The 20,552-nt window shown below is 37.1% G+C and overlaps 1 long non-coding RNA gene across 1 annotated transcript in view; it reads left to right on the forward strand.

The window, feature by feature from the left end:
• Positions 1-274: 274 nt before the first annotated feature.
• The window catches only part of LOC128930267 (uncharacterized), a 110,096-nt gene continuing 89,818 nt past the window's right edge, over positions 275-20,552 (forward strand). The window contains exons 1-2 of the long non-coding RNA XR_013519463.1: positions 275-404; positions 6,850-6,991. This is a non-coding gene — a long non-coding RNA (uncharacterized LOC128930267). The remainder of the gene's footprint in view (positions 405-6,849; positions 6,992-20,552) is intronic.

Raw genomic sequence — 20,552 nt, forward strand, 5'->3', positions numbered from 1 at the left:
ATAACATGAATATGAATACTGATGGCAACACTACCTAATGTTTAGGGTATTACCAGGAGAAGGGACTAGAGGATTTGTGATTTATCTGTTGCCTTGATTTAGTGACTCAACTTTCTGTACATTGAAAGTTGCCTTTAATAAAAAAAAAAGTATTTGACTTCTTATTATGAAGTCACAGTGGATGTGATGTATGAGATACAGATCTTTTAACAGTAGAATCTTTGTTCATTTATGTACTCACTTGGTCACTCACTGATGACAACTAATTGTCCTCAGAGCTGTGGCTTGGCATTGGAAGAACCATGATGAACAGACAGAGACTGCCCTCATAAAACTTACAGGCTCATGTCAGAACAGACATTAAGCTAAATATTCAGACAAATAAGTGCAAAATTGCAACTGCTGTAAGTACTGAAAGAAGAACACGTGTTGCTTCTCAATGGCTTAGACACAGGAAATAACACAACACATTGTGGCTTTACGGAAATGATTGTTCTTTGTTTTACTTTATTTTTTAAATGTTACCAACTGGTGTTGTAAAACATTATTTTATTTTTCAGCCTCATATTGACAAATATCCAATCAAATATGTTGGTATTCTTACTTTAATTAATTTTAAAGATTAAATTTTCCTGCCAGCCAGCATAGAGCGGGCATAGGAGGGTAGAGAGTGAGGAGAGGGATTTCAGAATTTATCACTATGGGAGCCCGTGAGCTGCAATTATTTGTGAGGAAGAAGGACTTGCTTCAGGGTGTATCAATCCCTTGTAAGAGGCATAGATTCAGCTCTCAGTAAAGCAGGCTTTGGACCAGTGATGGGCTCCTTCGTGCCCCACTTGGTCGAGAGGGAGGAAGGGCTGAGCAGGGCCTTCTCTTAAAGACACTGGTGTGTCCAGAATACCCAGCCTATCCTGCTGCTCTGGGCTTGGACCAATTACTTTCTTATTTTCGATAAAATACATAAGACAACAAAGTGGTAGATAAACATATGTATTATTTACAACCCTTATGATAGATTCCATGCCTTTAAACTCTCCACCTATGTGAGTAATTAATACAAAATGACATTGAGTCTATGTAAGTTTTCATCCCCAATCACTTCTTTCTGCTTTTCCCTTGAGGTAACTATGACACTGAATGTTTTTTATCATTCTCTTGCTTAAAAAGTTTCACTAATCATTCTCCACAAACTCTAACTTAGCTTTGTTTGGTTTTGTGGGAGTCTTGTGCAGCTTTTTTCCTTTCCCTCGATACTTGCCCCTCTCCCAGTCTCAGAGAACTGGAAACCTGTATTAGTTCATTTCGCACCACTGATAAAGACATGCCTAAGACCGGGCAATTTACAAAAGAAAGAGATTTATTGGATTTACAGTTCCATGTGGCTGGGGAGGTCTCACAATCATGGTGGAAGGTGAAAGGCACATCTCGCATGGTGGCAGACAAGGGAAGCTCTCCTTTTTTAAAACATCAGATTGCATAAGACTTATTTGCTGTCATAAGAACAGCATGGGAAAGACCCGCCCCCATGATTCAATTACCAGCTATTGGGTCCCTCCCACAATACATGGGAATTCAAGATGAGATTTGATGGGGATACAGCCAATCCATATCATGACCTAAGATGATGCTATAAAGCCTAGTCTTTAAAAATAGGCAGCATGATTTAGAAAAGGGAAATTGTGAGGGCCTGCTCAGCATTCTGCATGGACACAGAACAGGTAATAGTGCAAAAGTTTACACAGCATATAGAAGGAGCAAGAGATTATAAACTTTAATAGCTCAGAGGTTTGGCTTCTAAGACAATAAAAGTGATCAGCAGAATGGCTTAGTGAAAAATCATGAAGGCTCTATAATTAGACAGGACTGGGTTTGAATCCCAGCTTTCCCACTTAGTAGTTAGGTGATCCAGAGACATCAATTCACCTTTCTGAACCATGATTTATTTCCTCACTGGGAAATAGATTTGGGAATGTTTCTCTCACAGGCTGTAAAGACCAGGCACCTAGTAAGCCTTCGATAGATATATTTTCTTCTGTCTGTATCATATGCACTTAAACCTAAAATTCCAATAATTGCTTCTCTGAATTCTCCATATATTTTAAAAATGTGTTACGCTTTTTATCTTTAATTTATTGTGTTTAAGTATTTGCACTGCCAGACCACAGTGTGGTAATTTTATCCGTTTCATTCTTCTGCAAAATTTCCCCCAAGTCTTAGATTTTTAGGTTATCCTGTCACCTGGCCTCTTAGCTTGGTCTTTTTGGGCATTTTTGCTGTTTCTCAAAAATAGAATTTTAGCTTTCTCTATGTCATCACTAACAGGCAACTGTAAGTTTTAGAGTCTGTTTGCTTCAGCTAAAGCTGGACAACTACAGCAGCATGAGGAAGGACAAACGTGCCAATAGTCAGGTTGATTCTACTTGGACCCAGGGCCTACAGGGAACCTGGTCATATTCCTCCCAGCTACTCACAGCAGTCTATAAGCTGCTGTGGACTTGAACTATAGAGCTATTGGCTACATCTCCTTGTGCTGTGTTTTAAAAAGAACTCAGATTTAATCCTGTGGCTTGCTGTGCCTCTGGTACATGTAATTGCATGCAGTGAGCAAATATAATGACCTGGTAGGTGATGGTACAATGTGGACATTTGAGATTCAGAGGAGAATAAGGATCTGACACAAGAAAAGATGATTATTTCCTGCAGCAAGAACTGCATGAACAAGACGAGGTGATAGCACGGTGACGCTGGCAAGAGCAAGGGATAATAAAGTTCTCCTTAATACATTTTCTTGTATGTAGTTGTACTTGTATCAGCAAATTTTCACAGAAAACATAGATGACACATTTTGTGGGTCAAATGTCAGTATTGATCAAAATGTTAGAAAGTACAGTACTCTTCCAGTACATATGCTATTGATTTATTTTATTGAGTTTCTACAGGTCTATTAGGGCTCTTCCTTAGAGGGTGTTTTACATTTGAAAGCACAATTAAAATCCATTTATAATATCTGTTCAAATAAAACATCTGCAGATAACAGCCACAGAATTTCCCCTCCCAAGCCAGATTTTGATAAAGAACACAACTCTTACAATGTGTACATGTGTGACTTTGCTTACTTAGGCACCTGGGAGATGGTTTAAAATCAGTTGTCAAGTTTGAGGGTCAGAGGGAGGATGGTGGTTTTCACATAAAGGTCAGATGAAATTGTTGTGGAAACCTCAGGGGTTTTTAAAAGTAGTTCTGTAAGACAAGAAGTTTCTTACACTAGATGGCCCAGGACTTACTGAAGATTCTAGGACAGTGAAGGTTACATAAACCTACTTTATTCATAGATGTGTGTTGCTTAAAGAATAAATTAATGATAGATTGCAAAAACTTGAACGTATAGGAGCTTAGAAAATTAAATATTCAAATCAGCAACCAACTTATGTCCACAGTCAAGACACTTGGTGTGATGTAAGATGCTAACAGACCATACAAGCCTCGGGGATGTGCTTCATCTAAGATGTTGTGGGCATATTCAGCCTCATTTGTGCCCCAAGTTTTGTGTTTCCTTTATGGTAACTCTGTGCTGCATTAATGAATGCCCTTGAATATGTTATCATTAAAGTTCATAGGAAGACAAAGAAGATTAGAAAATTGTGAACAGAATCAATGAGGAAGAAGAAATGAATGTCTATAAAAGGGCATGACAAGGATAGAGCATTTTTTTCCTTTTAAAAGCATTGACAAATGACAAAGTAGGTGATCAATGCTCAGGCATTGATGCAATTTTTCTTCTTTATTCTCTGTCAATATTGGTGCAAGGAACACAGGCTAAGGTGGAGTTAGAAGAAGGCCTTCTCTAAAAGCTTTGGTGTCCTTGTTTTTCTCATCTGTCATAGGAAACATGAAATACATGATTTAAGATTTTTTATTATAAAACCAATGTCTTAAGCATTACTGAAAAGTACATATTCCCAGGCTAGTAAATGATGTTAATGTGAAATAAATTATTCTGTGTCAATTGTCTTGCTGATTGATTAGCTATCCTTTCCAAATCATGAATCACAGCCACAGCTCCTGTAGGTCCAGCGAGTAAGCAAGGTGACAGTGGCTCTGGTCACCCCACTAAGGGCTGAATAATCATGAACCTGCCCGGTATGCTCACAGTTCGATTTCTTTCAATCAAGTTCATATGCTAGGCTATACAGCAGAAACATGAGAAGTCAGAGGAAGCAAAATAAATCCACATTTATGATCATCAGCTTTCAATTTATTTCAATATGGAAATTATTTTCTAAAAGTTGATAGTTATAGGAAATTAAAAATATGACCAATGACATGAATAGATTTGAGTAATAATTGATTTAGGTTTAAATCATCATCCTTATGAGGTTTTGTAGGGTTTTGGGGTATGTTTTAACACTTAGTATATAAAGTTTATAACGGTAGAGCTGTCTTTGACCTTGGTGTCCTGTGCGTTGTGTTTCAGGCCACAGTCCCCGTCTCATCATTTTTTTACTTCTCAGGTCTCTGCACTTCTGTCCCCTTTCTTTACGTACTTGTCTCCTGCTTCAAACCTTTCTCACCTCAGGTCCAAATAACATGCAGCATTACTTTACTCACCATTATAGTACTAGGTGATATGATTCGAGCATCCTAAAGGATGAATCACCTTCTGAAAACTGCACTTGAAAAATGAATTTCAAGGAAGTTCTCTATATGGTTTGACTAGATCATTGACTAAATAAGTGTTTGATTTCATTCTTCTTTGATTATTTTACTTATGAATGGAAGCAGTTAAATTGGAATTTCTCTTCCTTGAATTGACTCAATGTTGAATGTAAGCCAGTTATTCCAATACATTTAACGTGGTGCAGATGCAGCATTATTGCCATTTGCACATTTGTTTGTAAAGCATGAAATTGTACATATATTAGTTATTTTGCCACATTCACTTGACTTTCTAAAGGTATATTTACCCAAAGACTTGATACAAGTGAAATAAAATCTTTCAATTCAACCAAGTGCTGAGATCGTTTCTAATCAAGTTTTATTTCTGCAGTTGTATGCTATAATGATACTCATTAACTGATACTTTATCAGAGAAAATACTAAGGCAATGATAATAACAAAGGCTAACAATTGTCAAGAATTCCTCATAGACCAGGAACTTTATCCTCTTTATCTTTTATAAAGCTCACAGCTCTGTGGAGTGGGTATTTATTGCTATCCTAATTTTCAGTTGATGATTTGAGACTTGAAAAGTGAAGAAACTTGCATAAGATCACACAAGTACTAAGGGAGAAATATGAAAGCAGCTACCCACGCCACAGGTTCTGAGACCAGCCCCGCACTTTTGCTCCTCAAAATTTGATCCAAGGACCAACATCAGCAGCAGTATTTGGGCGCTTCTTGGTAGACAGAATCTCAGGCAGAGAGACTGATTCACTGTGGCGGTTTACTAAGAATGTACCCAGTTTTAGCAAGAAAAGAAAGCCCTTTGTCTCAGGAAACGGTTTAGTTTCAGGCAACCCCAGATGATTTATCCCCCTAAATCATCCCCACTCCCGGTCTCTGACCTACAGAATCAGAACCTGCATCTTAAATATCCCCAGGTGACTAATATGCATATAATAAGTGAGAAAAATTGTTTTTAAAATTTTATTTGTTTAATGAATATTTTATAAAAAATATTTCTAGAGACACTAACTCTTGAAATCAGCTTTCGTGCTTTGCATTGACAACACCTCAATTGACCTAGTTGCACACCGTGCTCATAGGGATTAAAATTCGAATTTGTGTAGAGAAATTTACTTCTGCAGAAAAATTGGTCTTATTTTAAGGAAGAGGCATTAAACTATTCAAGTTATCCTGATTTGAGCTTGTAATGCTGCAAAAACTATAACAAATTTAAAAGACTATAGAATTATTTTTTCTGTAGGAAGGATGTAAACTGTCAAAAAATTGTAATTTCAACTGAAAAGTGACATATCAATGTATTGATACTGTACAGAATATATCTGACATCTGCATTGCCAGTCTTGGTTTGTATTCTCAGTGGATTAGGAAGCTGCATCACTTTATTAGTGGAGGGTACACTTGTCATACCCCAGTTTAAGCAGTATGGCTTGTTTAATAAGCCTTTCATATTTTACTCACATACTTTTATGCCTAGGATTTTGCAGATAAAGTTCTCCCAGCATGTGAGATCTCAGGGGACATGTCTAGAATATTGAGAAAGTTGGCAATGACTGCTTTTGTCTTATAGTATGAATTAAAAACAGTTACATCTGGAATAGACCCTGCGGAAAAATAGTCCATTTATTTTATGAATAAGGAAATTGAGACCTATCAGGGTTAAATGACTTTCTATGGCCATCCAGCAAATTGGTAGGACACACAGTTCCAGAATCGAGTGTGGTTGACAGCAAACCTGAGGTTATTTGGTTTACCTTGAATGTTTCTCATGTTACTTAAAATATAAACTAATAGCTGCTACCCTGAAAGAAAACGGTAGTCTCTCCCTGAAAAATTATATGATTGCAGATACCTATCTAAGTGAAGGTAAAAAGTGACACTGCAGAGAGGCAATGACTGTTTGCTCTAATTTGCTCCCCTTCCCATCCAAGATCAAGGTCGCATAGAACAGGTCTGCCATACCTGTCCAAGGTCAAGGTAGCATAGAACCGGTCTGCCATACCTGTCCAAGGTCAAGGTAGCATAGAATCAGTCTGCCATACCTGGCTCAAGTTCACAGAGTTACATCTTACATTTGATTTAATGTTTTGTCTTAGTTCATTGGGCTACTATAACAAAATGCATGGACTGGATAGCTTTTAAACATAACAAATTTATTTATCACAGTTCTGGAGGCTGGAAAGTCTATGATCAAGGCACAAGCAGATTTGGCGTCGGATGAGGGCTGATTTCCTGGTTTATCGATCACGCCATCTCATTGTGTGGTCACATGGTGGAAGAGGGAAGGCGGATGTCCGGGGTCTATTTTGTAAGTGCACTAATCCCATTATAAGGACTACCTCATCACTTCTCAAAGGCCCCACCTCTTAATATCATCCCTTTAAGGGTGAGGATTTCAACATATGAATTTTTGGGGACACAAATGTTCAAACAGGAGCATTATTTTGAACCTTTAAACTCTTCTGTATCTTAATTTTCTTATCTATAGTTTCCAAAGCAGTTCTCTCCTGATTAAAATGATTATTAGTGGAAAGACATGGTCACCATGTGCTTAACACATGACACTACAAAGTGGGGATATCAAAGACTTCTTAGGATTATGTAAATTTTCCTCTCAGAAGAAAAAAGAAAGAGTGTAAGATGGAGAGTCTAAGGCTGGAGAAGAGAACAGTAGCAGAGAGATGTGGAAAAAGAAACTGTAATCAACAGGTTTTTCTCACTTTTTATTTATTTATATATTTATTGCACTTTAGGTTCTGGGGTACATGTGCAGAACATGCAGGATTGTTGCATAGGTACATATATGGCAATGGTTTGCTGCCTCCATCCCTGTCACCTATATCTGGCTTTTCTCCTCATGTTATCCCTCCCCAACTCCTTACCCCTCACTCTCCCTCCCCTAGTCCCCTAAGACAGACCTCAGTGTGTGATGCTCCCCTCCCTGTGCCAATGTGTTCTCATTATTCAATACCTGCCCATCAGTGAGAACATGCGATGTTTTATTTTCTGTTCTTGTCAGTTTGCTGAGAATGATGGTTTCCAGATTCATCCATGCCTCTACAAAGGACATAAACTCATCTTTTTTTATGGCTGCATAGTATTCCATGGTGTATATGTGCCACATATATCTTGTCCAGTCTATCATCGATGGGCAGTTGGGTTGGTTCCAGGTCCTTGCTATGGTAAATAGTGCTGCAATGAACATACATACATGTGTGTCTTTATAATAGAACATTTTATAATCTTTTGGATATATACCCAGTAATAGGATTGCTGGATCAAATGGAATTTCTATTTGTAGATCCTTGAAGAATCACCACACTGTCTTCCACAGTGGTTGAACTAATTTACACTCCCACCAACAGTGTAAAAGCGTTCCTATTTCTCGACATCCTCTGCAGTATCTGTTGTCTCCAGATTTTTTTAATGATCGCCATTCTAACAGGTGTGACATGGTATCTCAATGTGGTTTTGATTTGCATTTCTCTAATGACCAGTGATGATGAGCATTTTTTCGTTTATTGGCCTCATATATGTCTTCTTTTGAAAAGTGTGTGTTCATATCCTTTGCCCACTTTTGAATGGGTTTGCTTGTTTATTTTTAATTTTTTTGTAAATCTGTTTAGTTCTTTGTAGATTCTGGATGTTAGCCCTTTGTCAGAGGGGTAGATTGCAAAAACTTTTTCCCATTCTGTTGGTTGCTGGTTCACTCTAATGACTGTGTCTTTTGCTGTGCAGAAGCTCTGGAGTTTAATTAGATCCCGTTTGTCTATTTTGGCTTTTGTTGCCAATGCTTTCGATGTTTTAGTCATGAAGTCCTTGCCTATGCCTATGTCCTGAATGGTTTTGCCTAGGTTTTCTTCTGGGTTTTTATGGTGTTAGGCCTTATGTTTAAATATTTAATCCATCTGGAGTTAATTTAAGTGTAAGGTGTCAGGAAGGGGTCCAGGTTCTGCTTTCTGCACATGGCTACCCAGTTTTGCCGACACCATTTATTAAACAGGGAATCCTTTCTCCGTTGCTTGTTTTTGTCAGATTTGTCAAAGATTAGATGGTTGTAGAGGTGTGGTGTTGCCTCTGAGGCCTCTGTTCTGTACCTTTGGTCTATTATCTCTGTTTTGGTACCACTACCATTGCTGTTTTGATTACTGTAGCCTTTTTGATTACTGTAGCCTTGTAGTATAGTTTGAAGTCAGGTAGTGTGATGCCTCCAGCTTTGTTCTCTTTGCTTAGAATTGACTTGGCTATGTGGGCTCTCTTTTGATTCCATATGAAGTTTAAGGTGTTTTTTGTTTTTTGTTTTTTTACCAGTTCTGTGAAGAGGGTCATAGGTAACTTGAGGGGGATAGCATAGAATCTATAAATTACTTTGGGCAGATTGGCCATTTTCACAATATTGATTCTTCCTAACCGTAGGCAGGAAATGTTTCTCCATCTGTTTGTGTCCTCTCTTATTTCCTTGAGCAGTGGTTTGTAGTTCTCCTTGAAGGGATCTTTTACATCCTTTGTAAGTTGTATTCCTACGTCTTTTATTCTCTTTGTAGCAATTATGAATGGCAGTTCGTTCTTGATTTGGCTCTCTTTAAGTCTGTTATTGGTGTATAGGAATGCTTGTGATTTTTGCACATTGATTTTATATCCTGAGACTTTGCTGAAGTTGCTTATCAATTTCAGGAAATTTTGGGCTGAGACAGCGGGGTCTTCTAAATATACAATCATATCATCTGCAAATAGAGACAATTTGACTTCTTCCTTTACTTATTGAATACCCTTTATTTCTTTTCCTTGCCTGATTGCTCTGGCTAGAACTTCCAATACTATATTGAATAGGAGTGGTGAATGAGGGCATCCTCATCTAGTGCCAGATTTCAAAGGGAATGCTTCCTGTTTTTGCCCATTCAGTATGATATTGGCTATGGGTTTGTCATAGATAGCTTTTATTATTTTGAGGTACATTCCATTGATACCTAGTTTATTGAGAGTTTTTAGAATAAAGGCTCTTGAATTTTGTCAAAGGCCTTCTCTGCATCTGTTGAGATAATCATGGGGTTTTTGTCTTTGGTTCTGTTTATGAGATGAATTACATTTATAGATTTGCATATGTTGAACCAGACTTGCATGCCCAGGTTGAAGCCTAAGCTTTTTGATGTGCTATTGAAATTATTTTGCCAGTATTTTATTGAAGATTTTTGCATCTATGTTCATCATGGATACTGGCCTGAAGTTTTCTTTTCTTGTTGAGTCTCTGCCGGTTTTTGGTATCAGGATGATGTTGTTCTCATAAAATGATTTGGGAAGGATTTCCTCTTTTTGGATTGTTTGGAATAGTTTCAGAAGGAGTGTTACCAGCTCCTCTTTGTTTGTCTGGTAGAAATCAGCTGTGAAGCCATCTGGATCTGGGCTTTTTTTGGTTGGTAGACTATTAATTGCTGCCTCAACTTCAGCCCTTGTTATTGATCTATTCAGGGTTTTGACATCTTCCTGGTTTAGGTTTGGGAGGGTGCAAGTGTCCAGGAATTTGTCCATTTCTTCCAGGTTTACTGGTTTATGTGCATAGAGTTGTTTGTGGTAATCTTGGATGGTACTTTGTATTTCTGTGGAATCTGTGGTGATAACCCCTTTATTGTTTTTTATTGCATCTATTTGATTCTTCTCTCTTTTCTTTTTTATTAATGTGGCTAGTGGTCTATTTTGTTGATCTTTTCAAAAAACTGGCTCCTGGATTTATTGATTTTTTTGAAGGGTTTTTTATGTCTCTATCTCCTTCAGTTCTGCTCTGATCTTATTTCTTGTCTTCTGCTAGCTTTTGAGTTTTTTTGATTTTGCTCTTCTAGCTCTTTCAGTTTTGATGATTGGGTGTCGATTTTAGATCCTACCTTGCTTCTCATGTGGGCATTTATTGCTATAAATTTCCCTCTGGACACTGCTTTAAATGTGGCCCAGAGATTCTGGTATGTTGTGTCTTTGTTCTTGTTGGTTTCGAAGAACATCTTTATTTTTGCCTTCATTTCATTGTTTATCCAATCAACATTCAAGAGACAGTTTAGTTTCTGTGACTTTTGGCACTTCTGAGTTAGTTTTTTTATCCTGTGTTCAAATTTGATTGTACTGTGGTCTGAGAGACTGTTATGATTTCTGTCTTTTTGGATTTGCTGAGGAGTGATTTACTTCAAATTTATGTGGTCAATTTTAGAGTAGGTGTGATGTGATGCTTATAAGAACGTATATTCTGTGGATTTGGGGGGCGGGGTGGAGAGTTCTGTAAATGTCTATTAGGTTTGCTTCATCCAGATCTGCGTAAGTCCTGGATATCCTTTTAATTTTCTATCTTGTTGATCTGTCTAATATTGACAGTGGAGTGTTAAAATCTCCCACTATTATTTTGTGGGAGTCTAAGTCTTTTCATAGGTCGTTAAGAACTGGCTTTATGTACCTGTATTGAGTACTCCTGTATTGAATGTATATATATTTAGGATCATTAGCTCTTCTTGTTGCATTGATCCTTTTACCATTATGTAATGTCCTTCTTTGTCTCTTTTGATCTTTGTTGGTTTAAAGTCTATTTTATCAGAGACTAGGATTGCAACTCTTGCTTTTTTTTTTGCTCTCAATTAGCTTGGTAAATCTTCCTCCATCCCTTTATTTTGAGCCTATGCATATCCTTACATGTGAGATGGGTTTCCTGGATACAGCACACCGATGGGTTTTGACTTTTCATCCAATTTGCCAGTCTGTGTCTTTTGACTGGGGCATTTAGCCCATTTACATTTAAGGTTAATATTGTTATGTGTGAATTTGATACTGCCATTTTGATGCTAGCTGGGTGTTTTGCCCATTAGTTGACACAGTTTCTTCATAGTCTACGGTCTTTACCATTTGGTACGTTTTTGAAGTGGTTGGTACCGGTTGTTTCTTTCCTTGTTTAGTGCTTCTTTCAGGAGCTCTTGTGAGGCGGGCCTGGTAGTGATGAAATCTCTGAGCAATTGTTTGTTTGTAAAGAATTTTATTTCTCTTCCACTTATGAAGCTTCATTTGGCTGTATATGAAATTCTAGGTTGAAAGTTCTTTTCTTTAAGGATGTTGAATATTGGACCCCACTCTCTTCTGGCCTGTAGGGTTTCTCCTGAGAAGTCCTCTGTGAGTCTGATGGGCTTCCCTTTGTGGGTAACCCGACTGTTCTCTCTGGCTGCCCTTAGCATTTTTTCCTTCATTTCAACCCTGGAGAATCTGGCAATTATGTGCTTTGAGGTTGCTCTTCTTGAGGAATATCTTTGTGGTGTTCTCTGTATTTCCTGGACTTGAATATTGACGTGACTTGCTAGGTTGGGGAAGTTCTCCTGGATAATATCGTGAAGAGTGTTTTCCAGCTTGAATTCATTCTCTCTGTCAGGTTCAGGTATACCTATCAAACGTCGATTAGGTCTTTTCACATAATCCCATGTTTCTTGGAGGCTTTGTTCATTTATTTTCACTCTTTTTTCTCTAATCTTGCCTTCTTGTTTTATTTCATTGAGTTTATCTTCAATCTCTGATATCCTTTCTTATGCTTGGTTGATTTGGCTATTTGAACTTGTATATGCTTCGTGAAGTTCTTGTGTTGAGTTTTTCAGCTACATCAATTTATTTATATTCTTTTCTAAGCTGTTTATTCTTGTTAGCATTTTGTCAAAACCTTTTTTAAGGCTCTTAGTTTCTTTGCATTGGGTTAGAACTTGTTCTTTTAGCTCAGAGAAGTGTGTAATTACCCACTTTCTGAAGCCTGTTCCTGTCAATTCATCAGAGCCATTCTCTATCCAGCCTTGCTCTCTTGGTGGTGAGGAGTTGTGATCCCTTGAAGGAGGAGAGTCATTCTGGTTTTGGGTGTTTTCATCATTTTTTAGCTGATTTCTTCCCATCTTTGTGGATTTATCTACCTATGGTCTTTGTAGTTGGTGACTTTCAGATGGGATCTCTGAGTGGGCATCCTTTTTGTTGATGATGAATTTATTTCTTTCCGTTTTTTAGTTTTCCTTCTAACAGGCCCCTCTGCTGTAGGACTTCTGGAGGTCTACTCCTGACACTGCTTATGTGGGGATCACCTGCAGCAGTGGCAGAACAGTAAGGTTGCTGCCAGTTTCTTCTTCCCTTATCTTTGTCCCAGAAGGATACCTGCCAGATGTCAGCCTGAGCTCTCCTTTATGAGGTGTCTCTTTAGATATATGGGGTTTGGGGAGCTGCTTGAGAAGACAATCTGTCCCTTATATTAGCTCAAGTGCTAAGCTGTGAGCTCCATTGTTCTGTTCAGAGCTGCTGGGCAGGTACGTTTAAGTCTGCTGCAGTGGAACACATAACCACCTTTTTTCCCCAGGTGCTCTGTCCTAGAAAGGTGTGGCTTTATTTATAAGTTCCTGACATGCTGCTGCCTTTTTTCAGAGATGCCCTGCCCAGTGAGGAGGTAGCCTAGTCACAGTCTGCCAGCAGACGTGTTGCTGCACTGCCCTGGCCTCTGCCCAGCTGCTGTGTGAACTTCCTTGTGTGTGTGTGTTTTTTTAAATAGAGGTATACTTATAGCTGCTTCAGTAATGGCAGACTGTCTCTCTAATGGCGGACTGCCTCAGTATTCCCGTATTGCCTCAGTAATGGTGGACTGCCTTGGTAATGGCGGATGCCCATATCCCACAGAACTGGACTGTCCCGGGTCCAGCTGTGCTTGCTGTGAAACTCAATCCAGAGTGTTTCAGATTGCTGGTCTTTGCGGGGGTGGGACCTGCCAAGCCAGATCACCTGGCTCCCTGTCTCAGCCCCCTTTTTTTCAATTGAATGGGTGACTCTGTCTCCCAGGCATTCCAGGGGCCAATTGAAACAACTGCTTAGATTTGTGTGAGTTTTTGTGCAGAGACCTGCTGTGCCAGCCATGCTGGAGACTCGTGGCACTTTTTGGCATAGAAGTCTCCTGCTCTGTGGGCAATAAATACTTGTTTGGAAATGCGGTGATCACTCACCCTCTGCGTTCTTTCTGGGAACTGCACTGTAGAGCTGTTCCTATTTGGCTATCTTTGTTTTTGTCACTTTTGTTTTGATTTTATTATGATTTCTTTTAGTGTTCACATGCTTTTTTTTTTTTTTTTTTAACTATTTCTTACCACTTTTAAGTGTAAAGTTCGGTAATAATTAATACATTGATGTTCTTTCTTCTCCCTTCATCCCTCCACCACACCACCCTTCCCAGACTCTGGTAATCACCATTCTATTCTTTATCTTCATGAGATCCAGTTTCTTGGCTCCCACATATGAGTGAGAACATGAGATATTTGTCTTTCCGTGCCTAGCTTATTTCACTTAACCTAATGACCTCCAGTTCTGTCCACATTGCAGCAAATAACGTTTCACTTTTTTTTTTCTTTATGGTCAAGTAGTTTACTACTATGTATATTGGGAAAATACTTAAGGACATTGGTCTAGGCAAAAGCACAGACAACTAAAATAAAAATAGACAAATGGGACTATATTCAGTGAAACAGTTTATCTTGTATATATCAAGTGGCATATACATTCCACATTAAATATAAAAGCAAAAAAGCTGGAGGCATTATGCCACCTGACTTCAAACTGTAGTACAAGGCAGCTGTCACAACCAAAGTAGCATGGTATTGGTATTAAACAGAAACATAGAGCAATGAAACAGAAGAAAATCCAGAAATAAATCAGTGTATTTGTACCCAACTGATTTTTGACAAAGATGCCAAGAACATACACTGGAGACAGAACACAGTTATTTGATATGTGTGTATCATACTGACTTTATTCATCCATAGATGGACACTAAGGTTGATTCCATATCTTTGCTATTTTGGATAGTGCTGTGATAAAACATAGCACTGTTGCAAGTATCTATTTTATATACTGATTTCTTCTTCTTGGGGTAAATACCCAGTAGTGGCACTGCTGGATTGTATGGTGGTAGTTCTGTAGTTTTCAAGAAATAGCCATACTGTTCTCCATAGTAGTTGTACTAATTTACATTCCCACCACAACTGTATAAGATATTCCTTTACTCTGCATCCTTATTTTAGTAATAGCCATTTTGACAGATGTAAGCTGATATCTCACTGTGGTTTTGATTTGTATTTCCCTGATGATTAGTGGTGTTGAGCATTGTTTCTTACATCTGTTTGCTATTTATATGCCTTTTCTCTTGAGAAATGTCTATTCATATCCTTTGCCCACTTTTCAATGGGATTACTTGTTTTTCTAACTGTTGAAGTATTTGATTTCCTTAGGTATTACTGAATATTTTGATTTTTTTGGAATAATAGTTTGCAAATATTTTCTCCTGATCAGATTTTCTCTTCAGTTTGTGGATTTTCTTTGCTGTGCAGAAGCTGTTTAGTTGAATATAGCCCCATTTGTCTATTTTTGTTTTAGTTGTCAGTGATTTTACCTAGACCAATGTCCTGAAGTATTTTCCCTGTGCTTTTTTCTAGTCATTTTGAAGTTTTGGGTCTTTTATTTAAGTCTTTCATCTATCTTTTATTTGTTTTTGTATATGGCAAGAGATAAGGGTCCAGTTTTGTTATTCTGTGTATGGCTGTCCAATATTTCCAGCACCATTTATTGAACAGGATGTCCTGTCTTCAGTGTATGTTCTTGGCACATTGGACAAAAATTGGTATAAATACACTGATTCATTTCTAGATTTTCTTCTGCTTCATGGGTCTATGTTTTGTTTTTCATACAAATACCATGCTGTTTTGGTTATGATATCCTTGTAGTATGGTTTGAAGTTAGGTAGTGTGATGCCTTGAGATTTTTTGCTTTTTTTCCTTCCTAAGGGTTGCTTTAAGTATTTGGGTTCTTTTTTTGGTTCCATACAAATTTAAGGCTTTTTTTTCTAATTCTGTGAGAAAGCAATGTTGGTATTTTGGTAGGAATTACATTAAATCTGTAGATTGCTGTGGGAACGATGGTCATTTTAACTACATAAACCTTTTTGATCCATGAGTGTGATATGCCTTTCCATTTGTTTGTATCATCTTCCGTTACTTTCGCCAGTGTTTTATAGCTTCCTTGTAGAGATCTTTCACCTCCTTGATTAAATTTATTTTTAAGTGTATTAGTCCATTTTCAGGCTGCTGATAAACACATACCCAAGACTCAGAAAAAGAAAAGAGGCTTATTTGGACTTACAGTTCCACATGTCTGGGGAGACCTCAGAATCATGGTGAGAGGTGAAAGGCACTTCTTACATGGTGGTAGCAAGAGAAAATGAGGAAGAAACAAAAGTGAAAACCCCTGATAAACACATCAAGTCTCATGAGATTTATTCACTGTCATGAGAATAGCACAGGCAAGACTGGCTCCATGAATCAGTTATGTCCCCCTGGGTCCCTCCCACAACATGTGGGGATTCTGGTATGTACAATTCAAATTGAGATTTGGGTAGGGACACAGCCAAACCATATCACTAGGTGTTTTTTAATAGCTTTTGTAAATGGGATTGCCGCCTTGTTTTTTTTCTTGTCTAGTTTATTATTGGTGCACAGAAATGCTACTGATTTTTTTATGTTGATGTTGTATCCTACAACTTTACTGAATTTATTTATTGGATCTAAGAGGTTTTTGGTCATTAGGATTCTCTACATATCATCAAGAGAGGAACAATTTAATTTTCTCTTTTCCAGTGTGGAAAGCTTTTATTTCCTGCCCAATTGCTGTGGCTAGGACTTCTAGTAGTATGTTATATGTGAATGGTGAGAGTGGACATCTTGTCTTATTCCAGTTTTCATTCTGTAATTTTATATTTGATGTTAGCTGTGGGGTTGTCACCCATGACCTTTATTATTTTGAGATATGTTATTTTTTTCTTTGTTTTTTTGAGTTGGAGTCTTGCTCTGTTGCTAGGCTGGAGCACAGTGGTGCAGTCTCAGCTCACTGCAACTTCCATCCCCCGGGTTCAAGCAATTCTTCTGCCTCAGCCACCTGAGTAGCTGGGACTACGAACGTGTGCCAAATGCCTGGCTAATTTTTGCATTTTTAGTAGAGACAGGGTTTCAGCATGTTGGCCAGGATGGTCTTGACCTCTTGACCTCGCAATCCACCCGCCTTGGTCTCCCAAAGTGCTGGGATTACAGACGTGAGCCACTGCTCCCGGCCTGAGATATGCCATTTCTATGCCTATGTTGTTTCTGTGCATTTTAATCATGAAGGAGTGTTAAATTTTATAAAATGCTTTCTGTGTTAATTAAGATGATCACATAGTTTTTGCCCTTCATTTTATAATGTGATGTGTCATGTTATTGATTTGTGTATGTTGGGTTATTCATACATCCCTGAGAAAATTTCACTTCCTCATGATGTATTATTATTATTTTTCTTGATGTTCTGTTGGATTTGGTTTGCTAGTATTTTATTAAGAATTTTTGTGTCTATGTTCATTAGAGATATTGCTCTGTAGTTATCTTTGCATGTCCTTAGCTGGTGGTAGCAGAGTAATCTGGCCTCATAAAATGCATTAGGGAGAATTCCCACCTCTTTAGTTTTGTGGAATAGTTTGATAAGAAATGGTGTTAGTCATTGTTTAATAGTTCAATAAAATTTGGCAGGGAAGCCATCTAGTTCTGGACTTTTTATTTTTGGAAGACTCTTTTTTTTTTAGTTTTATTTTTTGAGGTGGAGTTTCACTCTTGTTGCCCAGGCTGGAGGGCAGTGGCACAATCAACTCACTGCAAACTCTGACTCCTAGATTCAAGTGATTCTCCTGTTTCAGCCATCTGAGTATCTGGGATTACAGATGTATGCTACCACGCCCGGCTGATTTTTTGTATTTTTGGTAGAGATGGGGTTTCACCAGGTTGGCAAGGCTTATTCAAGATTTATTCACTATCACAAGACTTATTCATTATCACCATGTTGTCCAGGCTGGTCTTGAACTCCTGACCTCAGGTGATTTGCCCACCTTGGCCTCCCCAAGTGCTGGGATTACAGGCATGAGCCACTGCACCCAGCCGGAAGACTTTTTATTAGCTTTGTTACTTATTGGTCTGTTAAAGTTTTCTTTTTCTTCCTGACTTGATCTTGGTAGGTTATTTGTTTCCAGGAATTTTTCAGTTTCCTTTAGATTTTCCAGTTTGTTAGTGTATATATGTTCATAATAGTATTGGATGATCTTTTGTATTTCTGTGATATTGATTGAAATGTTTTCTCTTTATTTTCTGTTTTTGTTGTTGTTTATTTGGGTTTTCTCTCTGTTTTACATGGTTAATCTAGCAAGTGGTTTATTTTATGAATCTTTTCAGAAAACAAGTTTTCCTTTAATAATCTTTTGTATTTTTTGACTATTTAGTTATTCTCTGATTTTTGTTATTTTTTTTCTTGTACTAATTTTGTGTTTCGTTTGTTCTTGCTTTTTTAGTTCCTTGAGGTGCATCATTATTTGAAATCTTTCTACTCTTTTGGTGAGGCACTTATTGCTGTAAACCTCCCTCTTAGAACTATGTTCATTATATCCCATAGGTTTTTGAATGTTGTAGTTTCAGTCTCATTTGTCTCATTTCTTAAAATAAAATTTCTCATTTTTTCTTTGACCCAGTGGTCATTTAGGAGCAGGTTGTTCAGTAATAGTTGTAGACTTTGACACCCCATTCTCAGTATTAAACAGGTCATCGAGACAGAAAATTAAGAAAGAAAAATTGGATTTAAACTGCACATTAGACTGAATAGATTTAACACACATTTACAGAATATTTATCCAATACCTACAGAATGCACATCGTTCTCATTAGCACATGTAACATGCTCCAGGATGGACCATGTATTACGTCATGAAATAAGACCTGACAAATCTTTTTCAAAATTGACATTGTATCAAGTATCTTCTCAAACCACAGTGAAATAAAATTAAAGCAATGGGAAGAGGAACTTTGAAAATGGTACAAATCTTGAAATCTTTCTCCTTTTTTGATATAGGTAATTATTGCTCTAAACTTCCCTCATAGCACTACTTTTATTATATTCTATAGGTTTTCTCATGTTGTATATTCATTTTCATTTGTTTCAATTTTTTAAAGACTTTTTTCTTAATTTCTTCTTTGACCCAGTGGTCATTTAGGAGCAGGTTTTAAAATTTCCGTGGATTTGTACAGTTTCAAAGTTCCTCTTGGTATTGATTTCTAATTTTATTTCATTATGGTTTGAAAAGATACTTGATACAATGTCAATTTTGAAAAAAAAATTGTCAAGGCTTATTTTCTGATCTAATACGTGATCTGTCTTGGAGAACGTTACATGTGCTGATGAGAATGATGTGCATTCTGTAGACATTGGATAAATGTTCTGTAAATATCTGTTAAATCAATTTAGTCTAATGTGCAGTTTAAATCCAATGTTTCTTCTTTAATTTTCTGTCTCAATAACGTGTTGAATACTGAGAGTGTGGTGTCAAAATCTACAGCTATTACTGAATTGGAGTCAGTCTGTCTCTTTAAATCTAACACTGTTTGCTTTATATATCTGGATGCCCTAGTGGTGGGTGCATATATATTAATATTTATTATAACCTTTTGCTGACTTGATTCCTGTGTCATTATATAATGAGCTTTTTTTGTCTCCTTTAACTGTTTTTGAATTAAAGTCTTTTTTATGTGTTATAACTACTCCTGTTTATTTTTGGTTTCCATTTGCATAAAATATATTTTCCCATCTGTTTACTTTCAGCCTATATGTTTCTTCAGAGGTGAGAGGTGGTTTTGGTAGGCAGCATACAGTGAGGTAATACTTATTTTATTTTATATTTTTTGTATCCATTCAGCCAGTCTATACATTTTAAGTGGAAAGTTTAATCTGTTTACATTCAAGTCTGTTATGGATATGTGAGGTGCCTGTCATTTTATCAAATGGTTTCTAGTTGTCTGTATCTTTTCTTTCTTTCTTTACTCTTGCTGTTTATTATTGTGGTTTAGTGGTTTTCTGTAGTGATAATATTTGAGACTTTCCCTGTTTGTATATTTTCTTTACTAGTGGATTTTATATTTTCATGTTTTCATAATGGAAGATACTGTTCTTTTGCTTCCAGGTATAGGACTCTCTTAAGCATTTCTTGTAGGGCTGATCTAGTGATGATGATTAATTCCTCAGCTTTTGTTTGACAGGGAAAGATGTTATTTCTTCTTCATTTATGAAGGATAACTTTGCTGGCCAAATATTCTTGTGCTGGCTTTTTTTCCCCTCTTTTAGTACTTTGAAACTAACATCTCATTCTCTCTGGCTGATAAAGTTTCTACTGAGAAGTCTGCTACTGTAGTTTGATTGGGGGATCATTTTAAGTAATTAGACCCTTTTCTCTTACTGCTTTTTTTTTTTCTTTTTGAGTTTGGCTTTTGAAAGTTTGACTATAATGTGCTGTGGAGACTTTTTATTCATTGTATTGGTTTGAGGATCTCTGAGGCTCTTCTACATAAATGTCTAAATATCTTGTTAGAGTTGGCAAGTTTCATTTGTTATTTTATTAAATTGGTTTGCTAAGCCTTTTGTTTCATTTTTTCATTCTGAGACTCTAAAAATTCAAATATTTTATTGCCTTATATTCTCCCATATGTCATGTAGTCTTTGCTTATGCTTTTAAATTTATTTTTTCTTTATTTTTGCCTGACTGGGTTATTTAAAAAGAATTGCCTTCAAGTTATGAGATTGTTTCTTCTGCTTAATCTAATCTGTTACTGAGGCTTTCAAATATGTTTTCTATTTCATTTAATGAATTATTCAGTTCCAGAATTACTGTTTGGCTTTTTTATCACACCTATCTCTTTGGTAGATTTTTCATTAATATTCCAAATTGTTTGTTTTCTTTGTATTTTTTCAAGATTTCTTATATCTCACTGAGCTACTTTTAAATT

Source organism: Callithrix jacchus, chromosome 1, assembly GCF_049354715.1.
Source record: "Callithrix jacchus isolate 240 chromosome 1, calJac240_pri, whole genome shotgun sequence".
NCBI lineage: Eukaryota > Metazoa > Chordata > Mammalia > Primates > Cebidae > Callithrix > Callithrix jacchus.